Consider the following 20,810-nt stretch of genomic DNA (forward strand, 5'->3'; position numbering starts at 1 on the left):
CTGTAATCAAGCTGGAGCATATCAGTGTAAACAATGTTTTATACGATGTAATAGTATTGAACAATGATGAGACAATGGTCCAAAGGAAAGATAAGTGTACAGTGAGCATAATGGAAAAGTCCTAATTCATCACTAAATGAAACACAGATCTGGAAACATCCTTCCAGAGATGTCCACTCATTTTTCGATCTCTCGGCCTAGTAACACAGTTGTGGAAATTGAAATCGTTGAATGATTTCAACAGTCCTGCCGTTAACATTTAATAGTACAGGGCTTGAAGCTTCACAAAAGTTCTGTCTACGTAGGAAGCTGAGTTCAATGCTTGTTAATACACCTTTGTCACATATTTCACAAAGTTTTTAGAAGGCCTGAAATAATACATATCGAGAAATTGGATCGCGTCGGTACAGCCAGGTGGCATGATCTCGACCCTCATGTTAGCTTTAGATGGTGCATCTTGGAGCAACAGGAATTTTATTTTAGACAAAGGGCTGCTTAGATCCTTTAAGTTTTCGTGGAAAATAACAATACATGTTAATGGTTCATGTGAGATAAGGACTACTGAAATCATTTTAGGATGCCAAAAATGACCTAAAGTGGGAAATACGTATCTTTGGCCATAACGCCGAAAAATGATAAAATGGACCAATTTTTGCTCATGATCTAAAGAGTTATTATTTGTTTAAAATGCTCTTTATAAGAGTGAAAACTTGTTCTCCACTTTTCCATATAGCTGAGTGAGGGTGCTGAAATACGTCAGCCTAGTGTCGGTAGATTTACTGGCATGTTGAAGAATCCTTGAGGGACTAAGTTCTGGAAACTCAGCGTGTCTGGAAATCGTAAAACTAGTTAGTGGGACGTAAAAGCAATAACATTATTATTATTATTATTATTATTATTATTATTATTATTATTATTATTATTATTATTATTATTATTATTATTATTATATAATTCGCTGGGGCCATCAAGGACCACGTTAAGTCTTGTTGCATTTGACACTGACCTTGGCCTTCTTTAGAGCCCAAATTTCCCTCATTCTTTGTGAGTGGGCCTGCTTACGCTCCTCTGTCCAAGGGGCACCGTGTCTTCTCTTCGGTTGCTCGTCTCGGTTTAGCCCGTTCGTCAATATTTTCTTGCGGAAGAGATCTCTGTTAAGGGCATCTTCAGCTGAGATATGTAGCATTTGCAGGTCTACTAGGGAATTGTGGTTTTGGGGTTTGAATCAAAAAAGTGAAAGATTTCTTTAGTTAACTTTCTTTCGTCCATTCTTTTCAGATGACCGTAAAATCGTGCCCGTCTTTTTCTGATTGTGTCGGTAATTTTCTCTATTTTACTGTAGACTTCCTCGTTGGATCTCTTTGGATGGATTCCATTTCTGTACTTTGATCCCAAGATTCCTCTCACAATTTTGCGTTCTTTTTTCTCCAGTTCTTCAAGGAGTCCTTTGTTGGCATTTAGAGACAGGGTTTCGGCTCCATATAGAACTACTGGCTGCAGAACGGTTTCATAGTGACGTGTCTTGGTGTTTTGGGAAAGGCATTTTTTGTTGTAGATTGTGCGGGATGTTTGGTAGGCTATTTCCAGTTTGCGTACTCGCTCCTGAAGTGCTTCTTTGTCCAGTCCATTTTTCATGATGATCTCACCCAGGTATTTGAATTTGTCTACTCGGGTGATGTCCCCGTATTTTGTATGGAGTTTTGGTGGAGCCTCTTTGATGTTAGTCATTACTTCTATTTTCTCAAACGATATCTGCAAACCAGTTTGTTCGGCAATTTCCTTTAAAATTTCAACTTGAGCTCTAGCGGTTTCTATGTCGTTTGAGAGAACAGTAATATCATCGGCAAACGCTAAGCAGTCTGTTGCGATCCCCTTGGATTTGGTTCCTATTCTCAATGGACAGTAGTTGGTTTCCTGTAATCTCATCCGCCAGGTTCTGATGATCTTTTCAAGAACACAGTTGAAGAGTATTGGGGATAGCCCATCACCTTGTCGGACTCCTGTTTTGATGTCAAAGGAATGCGAGTGACATCCATGGAACTTCACCTTGGATTTTGTATCGGTCAGGGTGGCTCTAATTAATGCCAGCAGTTTCAAATCAACTCCGAATTCATTTAAGATGTTTAGCAGGACTTTCCGGTCAATGGAGTCGTACGCTTTCTTAAAGTCCACAAAGACAGACACATACTGTTTGGACCTTAGTGTACAATATCTGATGATCGTTTTGAGATTTTGGATCTGCTCGACTGTTGAGCGACCTTTTCTGAACCCTCCTTGGTATTCACCTATTTGATGTTCGACTTGTGCTTCCAAACGCTCCAGGATGGCAAGTGATAGAATTTTGTAAGTCACGGGTAGCAAAGATATTCCTCTGTAGTTGTTGATGTTCTTCATGCTGCCTTTTTTGTGTAATGGATGGATCAAAGCTATTTTCCAATCTTCGGGTAGGGTCTCCTTGTTCCAAATTTCTTCTATTTGCTTTTGCAAGATATCAAGTGATTCCTCTGGGGCATATTTCCATAGTTCTGCTACTACTGAGTCTTCCCCCAGCGCTTTGTTATTTTTGAGACGGGCAATGTGGCGCTTGATTTCATCTCTGTCGGGTGGTCTGGAATCTGGGTACCTGAGTAAGGGTTCCTTGGTCTCAATGGGGCTTTGCGGTTTAGAGCAATTAAGTAAATTCTTGAAGTAGTCTGCCAGAATGCTGCAATTTTCTTCATCTGACGTCGGCAGTGTGCCGTCCTTTCGCTCAAAGCATAGAGATGGTGGTTTATAGCCAGTGAGTTTGCGTTTGAAGGCTCTGTAGTACTCTCTGCTTTCATTCTTCCTAAAGTTTTGTTCTATCTTTTCAGTGAGAGATTTTTCGTTTTTACGTTTCTCAGTTCTGAACACCCTAGCTGCTTGGGCACGTTAGTTTTTGTAGGTTTCCCAATCATTTACTGATTTCGTAGAGTAGTACTGTTTCCAAGCATTGAGTCTTTCTTGGAGGACTGATTCGCAGGTACCATTCCACCAGGCATGCTTTTTGCTTCTCTTGATTTCTGCAACGTCTTTGGCGGCCTTAACAAGGAGACTTTTGGCGTTGTTAAAGTCACAGTCATTTGGTCTAGCCTTCTCCTGGAACTCCTCGACCCTTTGCTGAAGTTTATCATTGTCGAAGCGTGTGATCTGTTTGGTTGTCTTCCTTGTGTTTGCGGGAATAGGTTTGAATTTGGTAAGAGACATATAGTGATCTGAGGCCACATTGATGCCTTTCTTTACCTTGACATTCATAATCTCAGGGCTGTTTCTCCTGGAGATTGCAACATGATCAATTTGGAACTCTCCGAGAGTTTGGACGGGAGAACGCCAAGTCATTTGCTTTCTGGGTAGATGACGAAAGTGGGTCGACATGACCTGCAGGTTGTGATTTTCGCAAATGGACACCAGTCTTTTGCCATTGGGATTGGTTCTTTTGGGAGCAGGGTAATTTCCTATAACTTTCTTGTACTTCTGTTCACGACCTAGTTGGGCATTGAAGTCACCCAAAAGAAGCGTGACATGGTGTTTGGGGATTTTGTTTAATTTTTCATCCAGTAGGTCCCAGAAATTATCAACTTCGTCTGGATCAGACTTGTTCTTATCGTTTGTAGGAGCATGTGCGTTAACTAGAGCGTAGGTTTTGTTCGCGCATTTAATTGTGAGTATAGACAATCTGTCATTCACAGGTTCGAAATTTGCAACCGATTTAAGGATCTTGGTTCTAACAGCAAACGCAGTTCCAAGCATCACAGCTCCATTGAGGATTACTCTTTGCGCTTTGCTCTTGAAAAATCGGTAGCCTTCGGATTCAAAAATCTCTTCATCTGGGTATCTTGTATCCTGTAGGGCCATTATGGATATCTGATTCTCGTGAAGAGCTTTGGTGGGGGTTTTCAGCTTGCCAGTTTGTGTAAGTGAATTTATGTTAAAACACATGCATTATTTAAGGCTCTTTTATTTATATGTGCTGGTTCATTAATTCATAATATGAAGGATTCCCAAGATATTCGGTTTATAGGAAATATGTGTAGTCAAATACCACTGACGGCTGTTTGTTTTAATATTTCTAATCTTGCGCTTTGTGGTATACCTCATTTGGCTGGATTTTACTGAAAGTTGCTAGAAAGGTTTTAGATTTTGGCCTGAGTTTTTGACTCGTCGGGGTACACCGAGACGCTCCGACTCGTCTCTTGCATGATGTCGAGTCTCCCCCAGAATCCGAACGAGACTCGTGCGCCGTGGCGTTCACGACGAGGGATTTATCCGAAGATTTACCCCCCTGGGGTATGTTTCTTGAAATGTTGTGCCATCATGCTTTTTGACTTGACTTTGCTTTGGACGGGTACCCATCCTTTTACAACTAGGGTTATTATTATTATTATTATTATTATTATTATTATTATTATTATTGTTATTATTGACTACATTAGTATTAGTAATTCAACCGAACAGTTACAAAACTGTTCTGAACAGACATGAATCAAAATATCATGATATAAATTGTTTTCAGGGGAGGATAAGAGACTAGGAGAGGCACTAACTCAGGCAATGAATTTCATTTGACACCCAGCTTGGTTTAGAAATAATTCCTCTGACGGCATTCTCAATATTTCCCTTCTATTTGTTCGTCTTCCAAAGATAACTACTACAGATTTTGTAGGTGGCACTGCCGGTACACTTCAAAATAATTTTCAATATCCAGACGACAAAAAAGCGAAAAACGTCACTACCGTCAGAGTGTCTTCAACAGCACAAGCTATTCCTTGTTAAGAAATGCATACGAGTTCTGCACTACCGTACAAACAAGAACTACGGCACGAATTACATGCCAGCAGGCATGGTCCAAATTTACTTTAAGCTGATTTGTTCATGCAGCAAGTGTGAATTTAGTGAGGTGTTGCAAATTTACAATACTGCTAGTAATATGAATAAAATTATGATATTTAAGCTGTATTATTATTTTTATCATTTTTAAAAAGTCTATTAATACTTTAGTAACATGTTTCTCCCACCAGCAACTTTATTTTTTAAAGCCTAAAATTCCGCGAACTTATTATAACAAAAATTATACACCATACAAAAATTAAGTAATAATAATAATAATAATAACTTAAATGTTTCCACCTTTTCAATACAATATATTCACAAAATTACAAAATTATACGGTACTAGTTTCGAAATCCTTGGATTTCGCCACAAATGATCTTTGCTCCAATACGGCTGATGATGACCCCTAGATGGGTCGAAACTAGTACCGTATAATTTTGTAATTTTGTGAATATATTGTATTGAAAAGGTGGAAACATTTAAGTTATTATTATTATTATTACTTATATATTGTTCAATACGGACCAAAAACATGAAATTCATAACCATCAATACAAAAATTATACACCATACTCGACATTTACCTCCGTGGCTCAGACGGCAGCGCGTCGGCCTCTCACCGCTGGACACCGTAGTTCAAATCCCGGTCACTCCATGTGAGATTTGTGCTGGACAAAGCGGAGGCGGGACAGATTTTCCTCAGGGTACTCCGGTTTTCCCTGTCATCTTTCATTCCAGCAACACTCTCCATTCTCATTTCATAGCATCTATCAGTCATTAATAAATCACTTTGAGAGTGGCGACCCCATCGTACCAATAGCCTATATCTGCTTCATTCATTCCATCCCTGACCCGGTCAATGACTGGAAAACAGGTTGTAGGTTTTCATTTTCACTCGACATTTAAAACTGTGATTTACGTTTTCAGAAGTTTCTCCCGTTCGGTTTTTGACGTTCTTTTGACGTTCTTAACATTTTTTTTCTGCAGGTAGTTTCGAATTTATGGGGAAGCTGTGATGTACATCATTGTTGTTTTTAGTTTTCTACCAAATTTTTACAAGTTGTAGGAAGATTACTTTCCATTTTAATATAAACCTTCTTTAAATTGTTATAATGAGCGTACAGCATTAACATTTATTACAAGAATTGACAGGGCTGCGAGAGAGTTCGGTGTGGCTCCGAAGAGTTACCGTCACTTCCAGCCCACGACAGAAAGTGCAGAACAGCTGCACAGTGTGCGGTCGTTCTCTAATAATTTCGGCTCCATCTTCCTCTCCAAACTTCGGCTTGGCAGACAAAATGGGGGTTTACCTCATCTACTCTCAGCCCTCACACCTGTTCCCAAAGCCCGTGCCACAGAATAAGTTGCATTTCAGAGCAGTTCATTTCTTTTACTGTGGTTGTATACGCTCAAGTCGCGACCTCGAGAGATCTGCACCACGTCTCACCGAACGCCACAGTGCATTATTATTTTCCTTTTCACATCGTTATGCCCAACTGAAGAGCACGTTTGAACTTATTTAGCTGATGATTTTGCTTTCTTCTCTTCCCAAAATCTCTTCATCCTCTCACTGAAATTCTTCTTACGTTCTTCTTTCCAGGTCTCATTAGTCCTAGCTTTTGACTCCGCGAAACAATGATTATTAATCAGCAAAGCAAATCGGTTCTTCATAGTTTCCTGGTTGATGTTGAATTCTTGAAGATCATATTATATTCCATTTAGTACCGGGCGAATTGGCCGTGCGGTTAGGGGCGCGCAACTGTGAGCTTGCATCCGCGAGATAGTGTGTTCGAACCCCACTGTCGGCAGCCCTGATGATGGTTTTCCGTGGTTTCCCATTTTCACACCAGGCAAATGCTGGCGCTGTACCTTAATTAAGGCCACGGCCGCTTCCTTCCTATTCCTAAGCCTTTTCTATCCCATCGTCACCATAAGACCTATCTGTGTCGGTACGACGTAAAACAAAAAGCAAAAACATCAGCCAGGTGTTCTTGACTTTCAGTGTGAGGGCAAGATTTAGAATTCTTTTGGTCAGTCTATCATTGTTCATTCTGAGAATGTGACCATAGAATTTCAACCTCCTTTTCCTGATAGTGCCTGAGATTTTATCAGTATGGCAATAAATTTTATGAGATTTCCTTTTCGTCCATACTCCCTCTGTCCAGACTTGGCCGAAAATTTTCCGTAAAATTGTTCTTTCTTGCTTTTCTATATCTTTTATGAGTGATCTATCGCCAATGATTAGATGCTTCGGGTTTTATTACTGTATTATAATGTCTTAGTTTTGTTTTCCGAGTCAATGATTTTTTGTTATATGTCATCCAAGTGATTCGATATGCTTTCTGTAATTTAGTAATTCTCTCCTTCTTTGCTTCAAGATTTAATCCACGAGGCTGAATGATTTCTCCAAGGTATTTGAAATTATTTACTTGGGAAATTTGTCGAAATTTAATCATCATAGCTTACACATCTAGAAACCGAGAGGCTCCTTCCATTTACTGTTTTTTTTCATATGACATTTGAAGTCCTGTTTTTGGCTGCAATTTCATGTAGGTTTTCGAGCGAGTGGATTGCTCCTTGCCTACTGTTAGAAAGAATTGCCAGATTGCCTACAAAAGCTAGACACCGCACGTGAATTCTGTTTTTCTGTTGTCTACCAAGAGGTATTCCTTTAACTTCTTTTTCACAGGTTCTGATTACTTTTTCTAGAACAAGACCGAACAAGAGAGGTGACAGTCCATCTCCTTCTAGAACCCCTATGTTGACATCCGAAGCTTCAGATATTTCTCCTAAGAATTTAACTTTGAATGTAGTGTCAGTTAAAGTTTGTCTGATCAACTCTCTGGTTTTCCTGTCTGCTTTAAATTCTTCGAGTAATTTGAAAAGTGTCTGTCGGTCTGTGGAGTACTATGCTTTTCTAAAGTCTGCGAAGGTGATCAGTGTTTGTCTAGTTTTGCGCATTTGTAAGATAGTTTTGAGATTGAGTTTTGTTCCGTGCATGATCTTCCATTTCTGAAACCTGCCTGGTATTCTCCAATGACGTGATCTGTTTGTCTGTCAAATCTTCTTAGTAGAACTTTGGAGAAAATTTTATAGGTAACTTATACCAAGGAGATACTTTTATAATTGTTGTCAGTTTTGTCCCATTTTTTGTGCAGTGGGAGAATTAGTGCACATTTTCAGTCCACAGAAATCTTCACCGTAATCCAGATATCGCTGAGAATAGCATTAAGTTTCGGGGCAAGACTTTTGCCATGAAGTTTCCACGTTTCTGCAATTATACCGTCCTCACCTGGAGCTTAGTCAGTTTTCAGTTCACTGATAATTTGTTTGATTTCTTGTAATGTAGGTGGTTCTGAATCTGGATCCGGAGTGAGTTTTCCAAAAGTGAGTTGTTCTCCAGGAGATTCATAGTTCAAAAGTTTCTGAAAGTGATTTGCTAACAGTTTGCAATTTTCTTGGTTATTTGTTTCTAGAGTTCCATCCGGAGGTTTGAGCCTTGGTAATTTGAAGTTTCTTCTCTGAAAGTTCTGTAAATTTTTCGTGTGTTATTTTTTGTGCATTGATTAGTGTATAGGCGTTGTTTCCTGACTTAATTGAGAGTAATGAAATTCTTTGAGAAGGAGATGTGAAGTTCAGTACTAAGTTTGTAAGATTTCTACTCACTCGAAATGCAGTACCAAACTGACGTGGCTTGTTAGGGAGGGAAATTGCTGGTTTACCTCTGTAAATTCAGTAACTGTCTGAATCGAAATGATTTTCATCAGCATACCTGGTTTCTTGCAGTGTAAAAATTAGGACGCTGAATTTATCTAGTATGTTAGTTGTTTTAGCCTTCCAGTCCTAAGAAGAGTATTGATGTTTAAGATGCCAATGAAATGCTTGCGCTTTGGGCGAAGAGATTTAGGAAGCTCCGATCCATTCCGCATGATGTTCTCGGTCCCCCGGAATCAGATGACCGAGAAAGACTAGTATGAATGCTAGGGCCTGGGGTAGTAGTGTCCTGAACTGACGTTTCCATCGTGCTAGCAAGTTGAAGAAAATGAGGAGATTATTATTATTATTATTATTATTATTATTATTATTATTATTATTATTATTATTATTATTATTATTATTATTATTATTATCTTGAATATTTAAAATATTGCCTTGTTGCCTGAGTCTCTTAACCTTACTTAAGTCATTGCATCCATTGTTTTCCAACCCATATAGTAATTTTACTAGACCTATTCTCTCGAAACCTCTTCGTCCTACTAGTAAAAAATGCTTACTCAGCGTGGGAAAATACTGATTCAACACCCACTGTTCCAGAACATACTTTACTCACACTACTCGTAGCCAATATTAGCTCGAAATTTCGGCCTTTACAACCCTGTAGGTTTTATTCCGTTACCAGCACGTGACACATTATCAGTTCTTAAGTGGTTCGACTTTATAATTTCTTTCATTCGATGGTTAATTAGCAAGTTATCCTCAAGCATTTCTGAAGCAGAACGTCTCTCTCCTCTTTGATCCGCACACTCTGTTTACCATTTGATGCGTGTCCAATCTACAAACATTCCCATAGCATTTCAAACGTATCACTTTAACACACATAGACAGTTCGAGCTCAGTGTACGCTAGTTTTCAATTATGCAGACAAGTTTTGACAAGGTGTTTGCAGAAAGCACATCATGGCTCTTCTAGTGCTAGACAAGATTACACAGCACGATTCCTTCACTGTTGATACCGACGTGCTTGGAACAGCTTGCTATTATTTAACCTAGTCGAATAATAATAATAATAATAATAATAATAATAATAATAATAATAATAATAATAATAATAATAATAATAATAATAATAATGTGTGCCTCTGTGGTGTAATGGTGTAGTGGTTAGTGTGATTAGCTGCCACCCCTGGAGGTCCGGGTTCGATTCCAGGCTCTGCCACGAAATTTTAAAAGTGGTATGAGGGCTGGAACGGGGTGCACTCAGTCTCGGAAGGTCAACTGAGTAGAGGTGGATTCTATTCTCACCTCAGCTATCTTCGAAGTAGTTTTCAGTGGTTTCCCACTCCTTATTCTTCTTCTTCTACTTCTTCGCTGATTACGAATGGTACCTAATTTCAGGCCACGGCCGCTTCCTTCCCTCTTCCTTGCATGTCCCTTCCAACCTTCCCATCACTCCACAAGGTCCCTGTTCAGTATAACAGGTGAGGCCGCCTTGGCGAGGTACTGGTCCCCCTCCCCAGTTGTATCCCCGACCCAATGTCTCGCGCTCCAGGACACTGCCCTTGAGGCGGTAGAGGTGGGATCCCTCGCTGAGTCCGAGGGAAAAACCGAGTCAGGAGGGTAAACGGATTAAGAAAGAAAGAAGGAAAGGAAATAATAATAATGGCGTGTGGCCTCCGGAGAAACCTGGTGCAGGTCTTTCGAGTTGACGCCGCACAGTGGTCTAAACACCGATTCTAGCCGACAATAAATCGTATCATCTTTCCGGGTTCACAAAAGGCGATGAAAATTCATACTCGGGGGTTTTAGAAGTCGCTGATTACGAATCCGTTAACAGATTTTTGATTAAAGGAATAGCGGATCCTCTACGTGTCCGCTAACTCGCAAAACTTAAGGTAGCCGGACAAAATTTAGTATTACGCGAATGGATTCATGCTAAATGGCGCGCTACGCTCTCGTTAACTCTTTAATGAAATTATGAACCGGGTTCAGAAAGAAAACCGTGTGGAATCTTTGACAAATGTCATGATTTTATTTTCATAAGAATCGGTCATCTAAATCCATGATTAAAACATATCAACGATTGTAAAAATTAGGCCAGTTTGGCGAGGAAGGTGGCCTGAAAAGGAATAAGAATATATTACGTTATATATGAAATGTTTCGATTTTTAGCGCCATGTTACTTTTTTATATGCTATTTGTTCGGGGCGTGGGCCCATGTTGATCTTTTGGTCCTATGTTACTTATTAGTAAGACAACTTACGAGTCATGCCTTGGGTTCACTATCTGTATTTGACATTTCAATGTCCTTCTTCTGCTTTGGAAGTCTCTTCTTCGGAAGTCTTTTCATTCGAAGCCTCCTCTTCTCTGTGTCCTCGTCGAACATGTGCAAAGCGTGTATTTCACGGCCAGTTAATTCCAGTGAATTTCGGCTTTGATGAGGTGCCTTGTAACTACTACGTCCGACGGAAACAGGAGACTGTGTATTAGATCAGTTGCTGTGTCTTTTCTGGAGGTCTTCTGGGTTTTGTGCTCCCGGAAGAACCTGTAATCCTTGTTTCGGGATTCTTGGGCATCCTTGGACAGCTTTCCGATTGGCAGTAGGACGTATCTAATCGATTGAGCACCATGAATTAAGACTTTGTGGACGGTCGGAGGCACAGGATACCAATTATATAAGAGCACGTACAATTTTGCAGTGTCTAAAGCAGGGCCTCTCAAACGCTCAAAATCTCACGCGTGCAGAGCGAGGCGCAAGAGCTCCGTGCACTGTGCATCGGTGTCGCTCGGTGCCGCTCGGTATGGCTCGGATCAACGCTTCGTCTCTGGGCTACTCGGCTATGCTCGGCTCTACTCGGCTCTACTCGGCTCAACTCAGCCCGGATTTGGAGCGCTACGGCGCAAGTGGGGGAGAGGGAGACAGGCGGAGCGAGCGAGAGAGGCGTGAGGAAAGAGAGAGTTAGCGCTATTGCTCCAAATCGAGGAGTGGGGGTCTGCACTCTGGTCAACCAAGCCAAGTCGTCTTTTGCACCGTGCACAGTGCATGCACCACGCGCATGCAACCTGAGAGGCCCTGGTCTAAAGCGTACGGACTGAAAGCCTCATCGTTCACCTGATGACCACTGGACAAAACCTAAAACCCAGAGAAGAGTGTAAATATTGTGAAGCGAAGGAACTAAGTCCAAATATAGTTGAATTGGGTTTTGTTGTTGTACCTGCAATATAACAGTAAATCTGATGATTAATTCTTCGCTGACTCCGGTTGCTTCCGCTGCCTTTTTCACATTGCGATAGAACCTTCTTGAGATGTTGTCGGTGTTCGAGGTCACAGTTCCTTGAACAACCCAGTCAACTTTCAGGCCCAGCTATTTCCACAAAGCCTCCTGAATAGTGGATTGACATCTTGCTTTTGTGCATCCGTGGTGTTTTGTAAACTACCTTTAAACAACAAATTTCAATGTAAAGAAATACAGTCAGATCCATGGTATAGAAAGGCTCGGAGAGCGGTAGGCTATGAATTACAGACAGTGGGTGTTGCGTTGCTGGTAGAGGGTGGGAAGGGGGCATGACACTGATAAGAAAAAGTAGTGCGGTGAAATTTTTTCGGGTTGCTTATAAGCAAATACCTCCAGCAAAAAAAAAAGAAAAGAAGTTGCAAGAAGTGGCAGTTAATTTTTTTTTTTTTTGCTAGGGTTTTACGTCGCACCGACACAGATAGGTCTTATGGCGACGATGGGATGGGAAAGGCCTAGGAGTTGGAAGGAAGCGGCCGTGGCCTTAATTAAGGTACAGCCCCAGCATTTGCCTGGTGTGAAAATGGGAAACCACGGAAAACCATCTTCAGGGCTGCCGATAGTGGGATTCGAACCTACTATCTCCCGGATGCAAGCTCACAGCCGCACGCCTCTACGCGCACGGCCAACTCGCTCGGTGCAGTTAATTTTTGGTGTAAAATCTTTAGTATAGTGTATGATATTGATGAGACTATGGAGACTATTAAAGTTATTTTAATTTTAATCAGTAACACATAACTACCTATAATTTCGCTTTCCGGCCCTGAAAACGCCGTATAATCGGAGTACAGTGAAGTCTGAATTATAGAGAAGTTAACTGGTTGATACGGTCTTTTTAGCGTGTGCAGAAGGACTTATCCTTTTGAATTTACTCCACAAATACCCTCCAAGAAGGGGTTCTTCAATATCCTGGTTGGTCCCAATAAGATATAAATGGTCAATTTTTTTCAAGTTTTAAACTGTCTTGTTTGTGCTTCATTCCCCGCCACTTACACACTCCAAGCACATTATGTGGGGCAGATATGAGGTACCTGGGGTGTCTAGAATGAGCTCTCTGATTTCTTGACTTCGATTTTATCGATTTTTGCCGGCTAGAATACGTATTTAGACCACTGTGCGCCATGTAGGCGACCTGCGCGTCTATGAGAATGAGGCCCTATCTAAGATGATGAATTCTAATGCTGAAGATGACACAAACACCCAGCCACCGAACAAGAGGAATTAACTAATGGAAGTTAAAATCCCTAATACGGCCGGAAAACCAACCCTAGACCGTTTTGTTCCAAAGGCCAGCAAGCTAACCATTAGCCATAGAGCCCGTATTGCCCAGAAGTTAATCGATTTCATAATTTTCCAATTGTGTTTTCAAATCTTGTTTAAAAGCACCTGCATGTGAATAGTGCACGTTTTAAGACCCATTTTGTTGGTTCATATCTAGCGAACCGTGTTCCAACACTCCTGAATCAGTACTCCCAACTTCAAAAACGAGAAATCACCAAATTCTTGGCCAAGAAACAACAGAAAATGTGTCAGAACGTAAGTTTAATAAAATATTGAGTACCTACTAACTTTTGCAAATCGTCCTCCTGGAAGTCATCTTCGTTTGTGTAACAGCGACAGAATCTGGTTTGTCCTTTCTCTGCGAGGCTGAATCTTCTCGTGAACTTTACTTTTGCATATTTTAAATTTTTCCCACCATGTCCTTACACAAATAATAAATAATATGTCTAGTAATGTTACTGGTTGTTTACATCCCACTAAATAATTTTGCGTTATTCGGAGACACCGAGGTACCGGAAGTTTGTCCCGCAGGTGACCTTTAACTAGTGAGTAATCTACAGACAGGAGGCTGTCATATTCTTTTACTATTTGCTTTACGTCGCACCGACATAGATAGGTCTTATGGCGACGATTGGACAGGGAATCCCTAGGAATGGGAAGGAAGCGGCCGTGGCCTTATTTAAGGTACAGTTCTAGCATTCGCCTGGTCTGAAAATGGGATACCACGGAAAACCATCTTCAGGGCTGCCAACAGTGGGGTTCGAACCCACTATCTCCCGGATGCGAGCTCACAGCTGAGCGCCCCTAACCGCACAGCCAACTCGCCCGGTGCTGAAATATTTGAGCACCTTCAAATCGCACCTAACTGAGCCAGAATCGAACGTGCTAAGTTGGGCTCAGAAGATCAGCGCTTTACCGTCCGAGCTACTCAGCTCTTCTCTTCACTGTTAGGATCAAATCTCATTACCATTGCTTTTACTTTTCAGTCCATCTTTCTGACTTTTTCTTGTGACATCATACTTTTTCTACACTACGACGCGCAGGTCACCTCCGGGAGTCAAATCAAAAGCTCTGCATCTGGCTAGCCGAACTAGTCCTCGGACTCTCCCGGCATTAAGAGCCATACGCCATTCCATTCCATTCTACACTTAAAAAAAGAAAGTAACCCATTATTCACCACCACACTGGAGACTATTAAAGTTATTTTAATTGTTGTTGCAGACAATTATTGCCCGATAGCGGATAAATGCACTCGGAAACGAACCTATTACTCAACAGCGTTGAAATTACAACTGGCGTCAACTGGCATAAATAAAATAAAAGTTTTGTCTGTACATTGCTCAGAATTCGAAAAGAATGGCATTTCTGTATCGGTCATGTCCACAGTAACAAGAAAATGCACTTTTTTATTTTCCGTAATATCTGTCTGTCTATCAGTCTGTCTATCCGTCTGTATGTATGTACACGCATCACTAGAAAACGGCTAAAGAGAATTTAATGAAAATCGGTATGCAAAGTCGGAGAATAAGTCGATACAATCTAAACCATAAATCATTTTATTCACGCTGATAGAAATTGTAGTTCAATGGAAGGCCTAAAATTTAATTTTTAAATATTTATGTAATTAGTGGTCCTATCTTAATAAAAATTGGTATGCAAAGTCGGTGAATAAGTCGTCATAGTCTACGCTATAAATAATTTGATTCTCGCTGAGTGAAATGGTAGTTTACGGGAAGGCCTAAAATCTAATTCTTAAATATTTACGTCATTAGTGGTCCTATCTCATTGAAAACTGGTATACAAAGTCGAAGAATGAGCCACTATAATCTAAGCTATAAATCGTTTTCTTCCCGCTGAATGAAATGGTAGTTTAGGGGAAGGCCTAAAATTTAATTCTCGATTATTGCTATTATTAGTGGTCGTATCGATAAATACTACGAAACCAAAGTTATATAGAATTAAATTTCCGACCTTTTATGACTTGTACATTTTTACCGTACCTTCTATGATAACACAGGTATTCATGAATTTGTATTTTTGTTGCTAAGTCCATATCGACTTCGAGCCACGAGAAAATGGCTTAATAGAATTTAATGAAAATCGGTATATAGAGTCGGGGAATAAGAATCTTCAGTCTAAGCTATAAACAATTTTATTCACCCTGGATGAAATTGTAGTTTAGCGGAAAGCGCCTAAAATTTAATTTTTAAGTACGTATGTTTTGGGTCCTATCCAAAAGTACTAGATAAAAAAAGTTACAAAGAATACAATTTCCGATCATTTATGTTTTATTCAGTTTTACCGTACCGACTATGATGAGTAGTATTTCAGAGTCGGAAGAAAACTAAATATGAAGGCCTACAATATCGAAAGCGCATAACATTGATGAACAATAACATTACATTGATCATTGTTTTTTTTTATGTTATTTGTCTCTTATGCTGCCTCTCAACTCCGATAGATGGGAATACTGCTGCGTACCGCGTGACTGAATATTGGCGAGAAATAGCTGGAGAGTTAGAAAACTTTCTTCTTTAGCATTTCATTCCTCTGGTTCATATATTTCCTGATACTGCTGGCACATAACACACTGGTCCATCATAGTATTCCAGCTATTCGATCCCTACTCTGAAGAGCTGTTTTGAATGAGGAGTGTGCATACTTAAGGCAGAGGCTGACTTAGTAGTAGTGTAGCATGACCTGGTCTAGGAAAACAATTTAGACCTATTATAAATTATAGCACCACAATTCACTAAATAACTCAAAATTGAACCCTGAAAAGAGCCGTTTCTGAAGAAAAGCTTCTTCCTCTTCACTTTTATTAAATTCTACATTCATTTTATTCCAAATCATCAGTGAAGAAGGGGTTTTCCTCTGGCTTGGAGGAAAAATTTGCCTCCAAGTCAGATAGATTTTCCCGCCGCCAGTGTAGTGAATTGATATTTTCTGAATCATCGGGTACTCCTAGGAAACAAATTAGTAAAAGGGCATAGTTTTTGCCCTGGGAGTCTCCACTACTCGACCCTCTCCGCCTTTCCCCGCCGAAGTGTTCACGAATCACGGCTGTCTGCGGCTTGGTCATTTCAGCTCTGGAACTTTGGACTAATAGACCGGCAGTGTAGTCCTGTTCGTTAAAAGTGAGAAGAAAGCTTTGCTTTTAATCGCGCCATTCATACTGACGTCATTGTAATGTATGTTCATTTCAGTTGGGAAAACCACTAAGACAGTCTTTCTGAGGATGTAAAAAGGCAGGTGGAGAGTTAGTGTCTGCCATTATAAGGAAAACTACCCAACCTGATTGTGACTGATTGTATGCAAGTGGGTCTACCATTACATTGAAAATTCCCTAACTCAGTCTTCATATGAGAAAAGATGTCTGCTGACTTCCCCGTCGCTTTTCTAGGGTAACATTAAGAGCTATGCAATTTAACACACTCTTGCTCACAACGTGTACACTAGAATTCCGTAGCGAAGCACGGGTTCATCAGCTAGTATTCAATAACATCGTTCTTCACTTCACATTTAGCACGTCCCTCAAAATATATCTGATCGCTTGAATACCAGTTCACAAACACCCAAGGTCGTTGTTGTCGCTAGAGCGGTGCTTATGCGAGTTGCCTGAGTAGCGCGGGCTGTGTGGCTGTTAACTTGAATTCGGGAGATGGAGGGTTCGAACTCTATTGACAACAGCTCTGAAGATGGTTTCCGTGGTTTTCCACTTTCACACCAGGAAAATGGTGAGGCTGTATCCTAATTAGGGTCACATATGCTTCCTTCTCAGTCGTATCCCTTTCCCATCCCATAGCATTCAGAAAGAAATATATCTCCGAATAGGTGCGACGTTAAACCATTACTTGGTATTGGAATTTTGGATGTTTTCAAGACTGAACCTGCACTATTTAACAACTATTCGTCTGTAAATTAAAATATAAAAAGCTTGGTTAAATGAAATCCAAAGAGCATTTTACCTTTATTTAACTGGGTTGGAGTGCATAAATCGGTATAATGGAATGTAGAGCTACCACTTTATACAAGATGGGGCTTGAAATGTAATGCAGCTGCAGGGCAATATCATGGACAGAGGAAGCTATTTTTTTTACGTCGCACCGACACAGATATGTCTTATGGCGACGATGGGATAGGAAAGGCCTATGAAGTGGAAGGAAGCGGCCGTAGCCTTAATTAAGTTTCAGCCCCGGCATTTGCCTGGTGTGAAAATGGGAATACACGGAAAACCATATTCAGGGCTGCCGACAGTGGGGCTCGAACCCACTATCTTCCGATTACTGGATACTGGCCGCACTTCAGCGACTGCAGCTATCGAGCTCGGTGGACAGAAGAAGGCCCCGTCTCAAGCCGGTCCACTCACCGAAGAATCCACCAGAACTGCCTGTGTTCAGCTGGGCATTTCTCGTCGGTCAGTTCAGAGAATAATTCAGTCTGAGCTTGATGTTTTCCCATAGAAACTGTCAACAGTTCATAAACTAACGGCGAGTACAGTTTGTTGCTTGCGCTATTGCTGAAGTTTATCCCGTACTGCATAGTACTTGGTTCAGCGATGAGGCGTACGTATATCTCAACAGTGCTGTGAACAAACAGAATGGCCGGTTCTGGATGAAAGAATGGACTAATATTGCTCACGAGGTTGAAAGTCATGGTGTGAAAGTGAGTTTGTGTGGGCTGCAATTTCCAGTCATGGAATTATTGGGGCTATTTCTTTCAGTGACACAGTCAACAGTGTGCGTTACGTGGACATGTTGCCAAACAATTTTCTTCTGGATCTCTTTGCAACATGACTGCCAATAGAGACATGATGGTTCATGGAGAAAAGAGCTTGCCCGCACCCAGCAAACGATGTTCTGGACTTCCTGCATGAACATTTCGTGCCCCGTGCGATGTCCCATCGATATACCGAACGTTTAAAAAATATTTATATATTTTTTAGACGTTTCACTGATATATTTTTCTTACTTTTCTAATTTTCTCCTTGTTTTTCTTGTATTTTCTGTTTAAAGACGACATAAACCCAGTGAAAATAACCAATTAAGGTTAAAATCCTCGACCCAGCCAGGAATCGAACCCGGGGCCCCTTGAGCCAAAGGCCAGCACGCTAACAATTTAGCGATGGAGCCGGAGAACATTTTTCAGTGCGGTTCAATATGACCACCATATAGTCCAGAACTTAATCCTTGTGACTTCTTCCTATGGGGATCCTTGAAGTAGATAATCTACCAACACAAACCAGAAAATGTACTGCAGGTGCAAGTGGACATTTTGTGGTTTTCTTTCTCGAGCACTGGCCTTCTCAGCCCAACTTCGCTGGTTCGACTCTGGCTCAGCCCGGTAATATTTGAAGGTGCTGAAAAATATCAGTCTCGTGTCGGTAGATTTACTGGTACATTAATGAACTCATTTGGGACAAAAGTCTGGTACTTTGGCATCTCTGAATACTGTCCAAGTAGTTATTGGGACGTAATATCCATAACATTAGATCTAATACATTAGCTGATGTACTGCACTCTGTCACACTGACATTTATTATTATTGAGTAACTATAATGATTTAAGCTTAGGACAAGGGAAGGTTGAAATCAGAGGCTACCTGAAAATATTTCTGGAGTGAACATAGAGAAATTCAGGCATGTCATATTCAGTATGGCCATTTGAACATTTTCTGCAGTTTGAATTTGAACCACTACATTTAGTCTTCCGAACGTTTTCATGGTATACGCGTTAGAGTGGACTGTTATGAAGATTGGACGTGAAGATATAATACGTATATTATATATTTGGATCCCAGTAGTAGACAACACTTCTCGTGACTGGGTAACATATCGCCTACTTACAAGAAAGATATGATCGACCATAAATATCCCAACTCAAGAGCTTGACAAATGGTATGTCACGCAACTTACTAATAAAATGTGAAATAACTGAGGAATATTTTAACAATAAGACCCATGAAAATGTATCTTTCTTTATTCTTTATTCCTTTTTAATTCGTTTAGCTTCCAGGGTTGTTTTTTTTCCTCAGACTCAGCGAGGGATCCCGCCTCTACCGCCTCAAGGCAGTGTCCTGGAGTGCGAGACTTTGGGTTGGGGATACAACTGGGGAGAAGGACAAGTACCTGTTATGCTGAATAGGGGCCTTGTGGGGGGATGGGAAGATTGGAAGGGATAGGCAAGGAAGAGGGAAGGGTGCGGCCGTGGCCTTAAGTTAGGTACCATCCCGACATTTGCCTGTAGGAAAATTCGAAACCAAGGGAAATCACTTCCAGGATGGCTGAGGAGGGAATCAAACCCCCCTATACTCAATTGACCTCCTGAGGCTGAGTGGACCCCGTTCCAGCCCTCGTAACATTTTTCAAATTTCGTGGTAGAGCCGGGAATCGAACCCAGGCCTCCGTGGGGTGGCAGGTAATCGCGCTAACCACTACACCACAGAGGCGGAATATATTTCTTTATAAGAAGTAAAGTCTCGCCCATTACAACTTCTTTTTTGGATATGTGCGATTCCTGAAATGAACGTATTATCACTGTCTGATTGTAATCAGATAAGCCTTTCGGCTACAGTGGAATGTGTGATTTTCTTCAAAAGTTATGCCCTTACTACGATTCAGAAAGCGTGCTACAGAATTATGGCTTTTAATTATTTAATTCTGTCTCCTGCATTTCTTCAGTACTTCCATACTGATATGAATACTTGAAAGAACACTTAGGCCTACCGGGAAAATTTCGATAATAATTCAGTAGATGTAAGCGTAGTGCGGTATTTTTGGAAATTTCGTCGAAAAATGGCAGAATCGTGATATCCATGCAAGGGAGCCATCCGAAATGAGCGATCGAATTTAAAATACTTATAATTCCTGACCGAATATGTAAAAATGGTCCTGCATACAATGCTAGCTGCTACGCACAAAGACAGTCATGAAAGTTGTGAGAAGTTGTGAAGCAGGTTCACTGCACAGATTTAGTTGAGGAGGAAATTAATGAAGCTGCGTGACATTTAATAACAAAGTGGATCATTAAAAAATGAGAAAAATTATGGCAATAAATGGAGAAATGTGTGCACTGGGCAGTCACGCAATTAAAAAAAAAGAACAGGCCCATGGTATTGTATACGTTCCTCCCAGGTAACTCGTCTCAGAAAAAATCGAATCTATGGATGTAATGTTCTTTTTTTGCTATTTGCTTTACGTCGCACCGACACAGATACATTTTATGGCGACGATGGGACAGGAAAGGCCTAGGGTTGTGAAGGAATTGGCCGTGGTCTTAATTAAGGTACAGCCCCAGCATTTGCATGGTGTGAAAATGGGAAACCTCGGAAAACCATCTTCAGGGCTGCCGACAGTGTGGTTCGAACCCACTATCTCCCGATTACTTGATACTGGCCGCACTTAAGCGGCTGCAGCTCTCGAGCTCGGTAGTAATGTTTGTTATGGGTATCCACACGGTTTGTATCTACTAGCGATGTGAATCGTATTTTGGTATTAATTAAAATCAAATCCGATACAATATTGAATGTCAGGAATATAAAACAACTTGCGCTCATCCCCCTATTTACTTTTGAGCGACCATGCAGAATTTACTTTTCCGCAAGAAAAATGGTTAAACACAAAATTCCCCTGCCACAAAATTTTAAATTATATCTTTCACAATAAGCACTCTAG

Source organism: Anabrus simplex, chromosome 2, assembly GCF_040414725.1.
Source record: "Anabrus simplex isolate iqAnaSimp1 chromosome 2, ASM4041472v1, whole genome shotgun sequence".
NCBI lineage: Eukaryota > Metazoa > Arthropoda > Insecta > Orthoptera > Tettigoniidae > Anabrus > Anabrus simplex.